We start from the raw sequence: 10,319 nt of genomic DNA on the forward strand, positions 1-10,319 counted from the left end.
TTGTTTTAGTTTTGGCTTGAGCAGTTATATGTTATTAAGAAAATATCAACACTATTCTAGACATAGACTTACTTGTACATAATATAAATGCACTATCTATGAAACTATGATAAAATAAAAAAATATGGGCAGCAGGACAAGGTGTACAAATAAGCATGGCAGAACATGTTGGTCAACACTTTATCCCTTTAATGATGATTTTTGTACACATGTTTGGTAAAAGTGTTGGTGGAGATTTCAAATGACCAGCAAGACTAGATTTACAAATATGTAATTATATTGTGGGGAGATTGTCAGGCAACTCTTATTTCAATATTAACCCTCAAATGATGATTTGTTTTAACCCATTGGGGGCATTATTATCAATATTAGCCCCCAAATGATGATTTGTTTTAACCCATTGGGGGCATTATTATCAATATTAGCCCTCAAATGATGATTTGTGTTAACCCATTGGGGACTTTGTTATCAATATTAGCCCTCAAATGATGATTTGTTTTATCCCATTGGGGGCATTATTATCAATATTAGCCCTCAAATGATGATTTGTTTTAACCACTGAGGGCATTATTAAATGCAGGTTATCAATAACACAAGTGTGTTACAATAAAGCATATTCATAGAAAGCTGTTCAAAGTTTCATATGAAGGGTTTCTGGATATTGTACAAAATGTTAGAATCGAATTCCAATAATTTGCTTATAGAATAAAACAAGAAATTGTATTGCACGCCTATTTCAAAGAATAAATGATTCACTGTTGACAATGTAAAAGTATAAAAAAGAAGATGTGGTTTGATTGCCAATGAAACAACTCTCCACAAGAGACCAAAATGACACAGAAATAAACAACTATAGTTCACTGTACAGCCTTCAACAATGAGCAAAGCCCATACCGCATAATCAGCTTTAAAAGAAATGTCAAAATTGAGTTGAAAAAAAAACTGGTCTAATATTTGGACTTGATGGACTACTTTTACAAATTTTGACTTGGTTATAGAGTTGTCTCATTGACACTCATATCAGTCTACATCTTCTTATACCTATCCAGCAGTTTAGCTTGTTAATTTGTTTTACATGTATATATGTTTTGGGGTTTTTTGAATCATAGATGTTTTTAACCAGGAGCCTGTCTTGTGCATACATGCTTATGATCCATTTGTGTACCTCGGCTGATTTCTACTCAGTGGTTGGGTTGTTGTCACTTTGACACATTCCCCATTTTCAGTCTCAATTGTACGCCTTACTTAATGGAAACCTTCGTTTTTTTCATTCTTTTTAATAAATTCTAAAATTAGAAAAAAAACCCCCCAAAACCCGGATGGTTTCTGTATGGTAGATGAACATTTTCACAAAGTTGTTCAGCATTCCGACTCTCATTATGGGTTAAAAAAATATTGACATTGCACATGTAACATAAAGTATATTGGAATCGTGGGTAACTCCAAACGTTTTGAGACCATTCAACTTCCAACCATTAGCATGTAATAGTGTAGTTTTTAGCAAAAATATGCGTAAGTCTTTTATAGAAAACCAAGGCAATCATTTTTGCAAGTAAAATTATTGCATTTAGATCTTTCTTCTCATATCTTTTAAATTATTTGATAATTCCTTGATTCGATTGGAGACCCCAGAAGTCCTTAATTATTTCCCCAAACTGCTGTTCGTTCGCCATTTTTAATACATATGCACTTCTGTTCGATTGCTCTTTAAAGTTGAAATGTTAAAGTCACTGTGGCACTTAAGCTTGTAAATACAAGTCATGTCATATTTTTGTGGCAGTTTATATAATACCAATTTACACGAACATGCCATGGTCTTATTAAAAGCTTAGTACATTTAAAACATGCAATTCGTCTAGATATTTTAATTGTCTTGATCGAATTGTCACACTGAATATCCTTATGGACTTCCTTTTAAGCAGTTTGATATTTGAAAAGTTGGATTTATCAAGTTTAATTAAAAAAATTTCAACGTTTTTTTAATATGAATTAATTCTATTTTATTTTACAGTGTTGTAAATGAATTATAATCATTTCGTTCTATAGATATACTGAATAAGCGTTGATTTTATAAGAAGGATAAAAAAAAATTGAGCGCAGAGGTCGAATGGTTTGTATGAAAGTATAAATACAGGATTAATATCTGTGTAGCTGCATACAGACAACATGCACTGTATTTGCATAATGTTTGGTAAAAGTATAGCAGAAATATCATCGATTGTAAAAGTAACCTAGTTAACAGTGTCTGTTTTAGGCATCACATGTAGATAAAAGTTGTTTATATTAAATTATGTAGAATGCTTATTACTTTTTGGATTCTAACATTGACGTTAAATAAAAAAGAAAATTAATGGTCTGATTACATTCTAAAATTTAACAAAAAACACAAAAAAGTAAACGCAACAAAATTGCTCAATATCACAGTATTGCGCAAAAGCAAGAAATCTTTAATTGAAAATTAATACAAACATTTCAACCCATTTTAAATTTTAAAGATTTTTCACCACATTTATTTTGTGTCAAAAACCTATATTATGTCAAAAACTTTATCACAATCCCAATTCAGACAGTATCAAACTTGAACATTGTGTCCAATCTTGTTGGGACGCATACCCAAATCTGCCTATGTAGGCTATGCGTACCCGCCTCCGGTTCCCTAATTTAATGTCAATGGATCGGGTACGCGAAGACACTGTCTTTTGTGTTACGTTGTTACATATTACGTAGGTATGTACTTGTACATCCCGTCATCGTATTATTGTTCTTTGATACTTTCTGTATTCTTGTTTTTCGTTTTTGCTTGTGAGTCTTTTCTGTTTTTTCTCTCGTTGCATATGACTTGGCTCTATACTTATACATCCCGTTTATTTTGTTATAGTAAATGTTTGTTTATACATCTGTTTGTTGTTGTAGTGATTAAGATAATAACACAACGCTGACTGTTGTTCACCTAATTTGACATTTGTACCTTTTACAAGAGAGAGGTTTAACTAGCTTTTAAACCAGGTTTCATCCGCCCTTTTCTTCATAAGAACAGGCCTGCACCAAGAAAGGAACATGCCATTTGTTTAACATTCGTTTCATGTGTTTGAGCTTTTGATGTTGCCGATTGACTAGAGATTTTCCTCGGAGTTCAGTATTTTTTTTAAATACAAAAGTACAAACTTCTGGAGTGGTTTTGTTTTGCTATTCGTACTCGACAACTCATTTCAAAGTTGAACTAAAAGAATTATTTTAAAATTTTAATATGGACAACATCGATAGCTATGTACTTTATCAATGTTTATGTAGATGTTTTATAGACATGATTGTACCTTAAAAGTTATAAGAATTTCGTAACAGTCTGTTTCTATTTAGTTCAATTTATGGCATGTCACAAATCAAATCTATTTTTGGTTAATTCCTAGACGCTATATATGTGATCTAATATAACTTAAGGATTCAAAGAACTTTTATTAATAACGGTAAAGTATTATCTTTTTTATCATATAAACATTACTCCTATGGGAAATAATTTCAATGTTGGTAGACGCAAAAGCCATCTTATAAATATTATTGAAAAATGATTACATGTATAGTCTGGTACAAGGAAGAGTAAAAAGATTCAATAAAGTCGAATGACCGAAAAAACAAAGCTTATAATTGAGGAAAGCAAATTTGCAACAAGGCAAATTTAATTTGTTATTGACAGTTTGAATTACAATGGTAAGAAACCTGATCGTACTTTTCAATACTAGGTACATTGTCGATTCGTTTGATGTGTATTATTATTTGATTTTGCCATTCGAATTTTCATTCGAGTGCAGTATTTTTGTGAATTTACTGATTTAATGATGTTCCATTGATGTAAATCAGTCGACTTATTCCGGAATAACACAATTGAAATGCTCTTCAACTTTGTACTTGTTTGGCTTTTTAACTGTTTTGATATGAGCGTCACTGATGAGTCTCATGTAGACGAAACGCGCGTCTGGCGTATTATATTATAATCCTGGTACCTTCGATAACTATTGTAACTGCATTTCAATTCACCGGAACACGGCAGTTACGTTTGATTTGAACCTGTTACAAAGACTACATTACCTTAAACGTTGTCCCTACCTCTTATAAAGTCTAAAACTGGAACACTGATAGCCACTTATCAAGGATAATTAAAGAATTAATGAAGTTTTAGTAGTTAGGAAAATGTGTAAAACAAACATTCATGCCCTCAAAATGTTATTATGTAAAACAAAATCTGAGTATATCTTTGCACTTGATATGTTTGGGTCGGGTTCGTTGTCTTTCTTACAATTTTCGCTATTGTGTTTTGTAGACGGGTTTTCTTCTTGTTTTTCTTTTAATTTTGCTATAATTTGTCGGTTTCTATTTGATTTAGAAGTGTTACTACAAAGATCAGAAACCACATTTATTATAACTTAAAGAATGGTTTCAAAAAACAGTATAAACACAATACAGTGGCACTTGTACAATACTGAAAATATAACATTTATTTGTACAAAGGGAAAAGAACAAAATAATGTATTTCGTCGATTTTCGACATTTCGCCTTAAGTTAATACCATATTCTATACATAGTGTCTAAGAATCTCCCAACAAGCATTTTGAACAACATTTAAGGCTGTGTGTTTGATCTTCTTTGTATTCAAAGTATTAATTTTTGAAAATATGACAACTTCAATGACAAATTTTGTGATTTAACTTGCCACATGTAATATCATGGATTAGAGAAACCAGTATTACGTCTTACTTTTTAAAAGTACTTATTCAGCACATTGTTAAAAATTATTCTGCACTTTTACTGAATATTGATAATTTTATTTCTCGACCAGGATATATCAGTTCTTAGTTATTATTTAACAAATAAGTACACTTCCAACTATTTTACAGTTTCTAATGATCAATTTGTACTGATTACTATACTTATGATCCATTTACGACAGAAACTGAAATATTTCAAGGAAGTGGTCAGTCATTAGTTTTAATGCACCTCTACATTACTAACAACTCAGTTTTTAGTATAGTCCATCACAATATCAAGTTGATGAGACAATCTCTAAATAATTGGAACTAACCTCGGTGACCCCTTATTCTTGCGTGTCAAGTTTTTTTCCCAGTTTCCTCTAAGAGATGGTTGATGGTAATATTATATGTTCTATGAGGGCCCCGTTAGGTCAACAATTACGATCAAACGTTAAAGATCATATTCGAATCCGGCTAGGGAAGAACAACATTTGCAGATTTAACATTGTCGTGCAGATATTTAGAGTAATAATGAATATAATATGTGTTTTTACATTCAATGTAATTCAATGGATGGATCTGTTGTAGACTTGGGACTTGTGTGGATGAACTTACGATCCTCTACGATAGTTATATAGCTAATGTGCAATCAATTCCATCTTCATGTCTAATATATTATAGACATACACTGTGTTAAAATTCTAGATTGTACTGACGAGCAAAGGTAACACTCGGCCACCGAAAGCTGAATGATTAGTTCAGTCTAGGTCTAGAGCGATTGCACAGTGCAGGCGGTGTTGCCTCGATATCTCAATCGCATGAGTTCGAATCCAGGTATCATGAACGTTGCTATAACTCTAGAATCTACTGTCGAGGAAATGTAATACTAGGCTACAGAAAGCTGATTGTTTTTCAGTCTACGTGGCGGAGTGATCTATAGTGTTGGACACTGTACATACGTTGTTATCACAATTTATAATAGCACGAGTTCAAATCCCGGGAATTTCCAGTCAAAAAGCTTTTATTTCATATCATAATTAATCTCTGACAAAAATAAAAGTTTAAATTTACGTAAAACAAAATATATCTTTTTTTCTATAAACAGAACCATAATTCCTTAGTAAAACATATTGCAAGAGTCAGACATTAGCTTATTTATGACATCTCAGGTTTCAATTAAGTTTTAAAAGAACATCTGTACCAAAGGCTGAGAGTTCTGATATATACGGAAATAACATCCTATCGATAAGAGTATTTAGAAAAAAGTACTATAACTATAAGGGATAAACAATCCCTATTGTATGATGTTTTCAACATTTCGCGTCTTTTGTCTTCCTAATTTTTAGCCTGTTAAAGTTTTTGTCTTTCCGTTCAATGAAAAATCAAATGTAAAAAAAGTTCCCTATTGTTCCCTGATAGTATTTGTTACTTTAATATTCATTAACTGCCGAGTAAACAAAATAAATGAATATATTTGGTTTTCGTCAATGAAACAGGAACTAACTTATCCCATTTTTGTTTATATCATGTATATATATATATATATAGGTGTACTTTACCAGGACACATTGTGAAAAAAATACAAGAGCCCATCATTTTGCTAAGTAATTACATTAACTTCGAACATAACTTGTTTTATTTGTACAAGAGCATTCGGTGCTTATATAAAAATGATAGTTTTCTTGCTAGCTGTTATTCGTTTTATTTCCTTGTAATAATTATGAGAATGATTGATGATGGAATATACACCGTAGCATTGCACTATTCTGTAAACAAACATCGGAAAGTTAATGAATTTGATGAACTGTTCCTGCAAAAGTATCAACTTACATTAGGATAGAATATATTTTACATCTCCGAGGACAATTATGTCTGAGATAGAGATAACAGTTTACCACAATATGATCTCAGAAAGGTAATACATATCCGTCAAGAACATGTATCTCTGCCGCACAGTCTTTTAAATTCCAAAGATAGTTATCACGTACAACCTGCATATACCTTTTTGATTTTAAATCTCAGCATCTAAATTGCATTTGTAAACGGTCGAATTTGTCCAAAATGACAAGCACGAAAGGAGGATAGGTTGGTCATAGCAGATTCTAAAGAATATTCATATGAGAGATGTTTTGGATATGGATGTCAATGTAACAACTATGATCTGTTTACTAATGGTTCTGTAGCGATTCAATAAATAGTCAGAAGTAAAGTAACAGAAATACCGAACTCTAAGGAAAATTCAAAAAGAAAAGTCCTCTATCAAAGGTCAAAATCAAAAGCCCAAACTAATAGAAAACACAATAACAAAAATGCTACAACGATCTTCGAACCTATATCATAAAGTACAATTTGAAAGAATTTCATCTGTACTATCTTATTTTCAATTAAGAGTTTAAGGTATATCATTTTCGCGTCATGTTTTCTACTCTCCAAAATCGTGGGTTATGACCTGTCATAGTTGAGAGACGGTGCAAAATTTCATAAATAGTTAGAATTTAAACATCAGTTTAGTATTAGCAATATCTGGTTGAAAGTCGGTTAAATAAAGAGCTTCACCACGAGCATATGATACGCTTGATTTTTTCTTAAAAAAGTAAAGTTCCATAACTCCTCAATATCTAATCAGATATACACCAAAGGTGGGGTATAGAAATATGGTCACTTGGTTTTCTCCCGACCGGCAGTAAAACGCTTGCCGAAGTGGGACGTCCGTTTGACTTTGCGGGTTGTATCAAGTTCGCAGTCACGTCCGGTCAGAAGGAAACGTTAAATTCGATGCCTCGTGTAAAGAGAGTGCTACGCTCTTTGCACGTTCAGAACCCTTGCAACAACTCTTTGAGGGATCCGAGGATGGCCTGTTGCAAGGCAAAATGTATATTACCTATCCAATATACCCTCATTTTCCAGTGGCAGTCCAAATTTCCCCGACTACCATCCTAGATGGCCTCTATTACAACAGCCTACCTATTGTATTAATTGTTAACTTGTTCTCGTCCTGAATATGCATGAAATATTTGCCACTGGACGTTAAGCAACCAACAATCAATCAATCAGTGGCAAATATTTCATGCATCTTCAGGACGAGAACAAGTTTACAATAAATACAATAGGTAGATATGCGAAGATGTGGTATGATTTTTAAAAGTAAACAATTGTAGGTCAATGTACAGTCTTCTACATGGAGCATTGGGTCATACCGAACATCAAGCTATAAAGGGTCCCAAAAAATACTGGTGTAAACCAAAAAAAAAAACCGAACGGTCTAATCTATATAAAATCGAGAAACGAGAAACACGTATGAACTACATAAACAGAAGACAACCGCTGTACATCAGATTCCTGACTGAGGACAGGTGCAAACACTGCTCTTATGTTCTTGTCATCCCGTCAAGATAAGAACTTCTTAACTATGTAAAACATTTTCTTTAACTCAATTTAAGTAAAAACACAAAAATAATAAAAAAAGTCCTTTTAAATTGATTTATCTTTACAAACTTTTAAAATTTATATGAAGAGGTAAATCAATTATCAATATATGACATTCATGGTTGTGTCATTTGTATGTTAGGGGTTATCTGGAACAGGTATGATCTATATATAGATTTTTTTGAATATTAACTGATTAGGAAGATAATGCATAAACTTATTCTAATCAGCGTCCTTGAAAATGACAAATCTTTATAAGATAAAGGCAACAAACGTAAACCGCTGTTAGAAGTTACTTACATACAGATGAGGTGATAATTTCCTAATCCGAAGAGGTAATATAATATGGTTAAAAAACACTACCACATTCTATTTTGACAATGCAACATGCCATGTACAGAGACAAGGTTTGAATTTGGTGTCACATATATATTTCATTTACAGGTATTGCTTATTGGCTTCATATTTGTTTAATTTGAAGGTGACTTTTACAACAAATTGTCGTCTTTTCAATGGGAACGATCTGTGCGACTCTCCTAGCCACCCTTCTTTTTATTTGTTTGCATTATGAATCGGAGTTCCTTCAGACACTTGTCAAAATGAAGATCAAAGAAGCCAGGTTATATAATTTCAATTTCAGAAATATTGATGATGTTCTTTCCATTAACTATCCCAACTTTTCTGGTTCCTTTAATATATATGTATCTACCTCAGAACAAGAAATTGAAGAAATAATGTACACGTCTTCATCTTCCTTATTCATAGACTTATACCTGGAATTCGCCATACACACTCATCTCAGTACCAGAATCTGTGACACTTTAATTTTGAAATTATTTCCCCCACCTTATTAGCAATATTCTAACTTCACCTGAATAAGGTATATACATTTCCTAATTTATTTGGTATTCAAGAGCTTTCAAGTCCTACTTATACTGTATAAAATGTCACCAGTGTCTGAGAAAAAAGTTAACAAACCAGGGGTATATCAAAAACCATCTCGTTCTTTTTCCAAAAAGTTCATTGGAAGGTACTAAGACATTGTTAATGAATATTCCATATCAACTTCACAAATAATACACGATGTTCTTGAAGGATAGATTATGCGTACTGACGTTGTTTATCATCTTGAAAACGTGTTACAGTATTCTTTTCTTTGTCTTTATTAATAATACTTTTACTCTAAGTCTGCTTTTTGTGATATTCGTTTGACGTGATTCTGTACTTACGCATACCGTCAAACGTTGACCGACACAATTATTTTACACCTAGTTGTGTGACGTCAAACGCGCACTTCTACCTTATTGTTAATGGAAATCTAACCACATAACAGGGCAATGATTCGATTCAAGCACCTAAAAGCTTTCAATTCTTTATGGTTGGATTTTACATAGATAAATGAAAAAAGACAAAGAGGTTGTTAAATTTGATATATGCATTTTTTAATAATGATTAAGATGATTACACAATGTTGACTGCTATTTTTGACACTTTTACCAATTGTGTATGTTTGTTTATACATGTATGTGTCAATATAACGAAATTTGATGCGACTGTCATACAAGTGATTGGTTTAGGTAGCTATAAAACCAGGTTTAATCCATCATTTCTACACACGAAAATGCCTGTACCAAGTTAGAATATGACAGTTGCTATTCATTCGTGAGATGTGTTTGAGCTTTTGATTTCGCCATTTGATAAGAGTCTTTCCTTTGTGAATTTTCCTTGGAGTCCAGTATGTTTATGATTTTTTTTTACTTTTTATTTTTTTTTAATATGAATGTAAACAGCTGCGCCTTGAGCGCATAAGAAACACCCATTGCTTTAAAAAAAATTAAGTTCAACATCTTCAAGTTTCATGTAAAATATTTAAAGCACTTTAAAGATATTGCCCAAAGGCTGAAAAATCAATCCCTTTTATGAATAAAATCCAAAAACCCGAAAATATAAATCTCAAATCTATAAAAATCGGAAGGAGGCTTACGACAATTCACCCAAGTTTTAAGAAAACTGCTCTAAGTATTTTTTTTTATATTTTTTTCATAAACTGGAAAATCATTCTTTTATTATGAGTAAAATCATACACCTCGGATATGTTAAACCAAAAATCTATAATATTCGAAGGAAGGTCACGTCAATAGATTAACAATT

Source organism: Mytilus trossulus, chromosome 4, assembly GCF_036588685.1.
Source record: "Mytilus trossulus isolate FHL-02 chromosome 4, PNRI_Mtr1.1.1.hap1, whole genome shotgun sequence".
In the NCBI taxonomy this organism is placed as follows: Eukaryota; Metazoa; Mollusca; class Bivalvia; order Mytilida; family Mytilidae; genus Mytilus; species Mytilus trossulus.